Genomic DNA, 1,515 nt, shown 5'->3' on the forward strand with positions numbered 1-1,515 from the left:
ATACTCCAAAAAGCACCTTAAGGGGCAACCCCAGGTGCGCGGTCGGACCCAAAACACCGACAGCTGGCGCGCCAGGTAGGGGGTGTGTCACCGATCCAAGCTAGCTCAATGGCCGTCACCTTCCAGCACAAGATCATCCTCCGTCCCGGGTCCATGTTCTGCTTCGGAACTATTTCATCTGTAGCAGATGAAGAGGGAACACTGCATCGCATCGCGGATCCACCGGAGAGAAAGTCTTCCTCAAAGATCTTCGAGAAAATCGGAGCAAAGCAGGAAAAAGCGCGACCGCCAGCGCTCCAAGAAAAGACCACCTTCAGCAAGCTAGGAGCTGAGGGTCCGTCTACCCGGAGAACTCCACTGTCCACCTCTCCGACGGAAAAATGGACACGGATCACAAGGAAAAAGGAAGCAAATAAGGCCAAGGATCATCAAGCTGCTCTTTCTATGTCTCCGTCCTCAAAGGAGAGCAGAAAGAAGACCATCGCGACAACTGTTCCATTCTACCCCGACATCCTCTTCATCGGGGGAAGAGCAGAATCGAATCCTATCTCCGACGATGAACCGACTGCACCAGGAGAAGAACCTCTTCATCGGTAATCTCGCCGGCGGAGGAACCGATGCCAAAATATTCGGCGACATCACGAGGCTGGAGAACGGGATCCGGCGTAGCCCGTATCACGAGACAAGGTCTCAGAAGTGGGAGAAACTCCAGAAGAACGGGTCCTCAGAGAAAGAAGGAACTCTTGACGACGTGACCGTCGGCAGGCTCAAGAACAGGCTGAGCAGGAAACAAGGCAACGTCGAGAGAATCCAGTCTTCGGACGCAACCTGAACCCCGACTTCGCCTGAGCCATGAACACACCGAGTGATGTCAGTGGAGTGTTGGCTCGGATAGCCGATGGCCTCCCCCGACTCCAGACGCCGAGGGCTATCGGCGGCTGTTCACTCGAGCAGCCAACCACCTTCTTCCACTCGCTCATCCGCCGAGTGATCTACGACACGCCATCAACAGGCGGCGGGACGCGCGGAGCTCCATCAACGCTTCGCGCGAATGATGACACGAGAACGAGATCCGTCGCCGAGAAGAGTATGACCGGGATCACGGCATCCCGGCACGGAGTGAGGCCACCAGAACTGAGTCGGCAACGGCTTCGACTGGTGGCACCACCCAGGGATGGTCGAGGCACCACGGCAACCACTCCCCTCCCCGGGACAGACATCATCATCGACGACAAGAGGACACGTGTGGAGTATCGGCGCTTACTCCACGCCTCCGGGCCATTCAGTGGCCCCCTAACTTCAAGGTCTCCAACGTTGACAAATATGAGCCCAAGCAGGATCCGGGAGGCTGGCTGGCCATCTACACCACTGCCGCCTGAGCCGCTAGGGCAACCGAAGATGTGATGACCACGTACTTGCCTATCGTCCTTGGGCAAGACACGCTGCAATGGCTGCGACACCTACCCCGACACTGCATCGACGACTGGAGAGACTTCAGTCGGTGCTTCACCGCCA

The sequence above is a fragment of the Zea mays genome, chromosome 2 (assembly GCF_902167145.1).
Source record: "Zea mays cultivar B73 chromosome 2, Zm-B73-REFERENCE-NAM-5.0, whole genome shotgun sequence".
In the NCBI taxonomy this organism is placed as follows: domain Eukaryota; kingdom Viridiplantae; phylum Streptophyta; class Magnoliopsida; order Poales; family Poaceae; genus Zea; species Zea mays.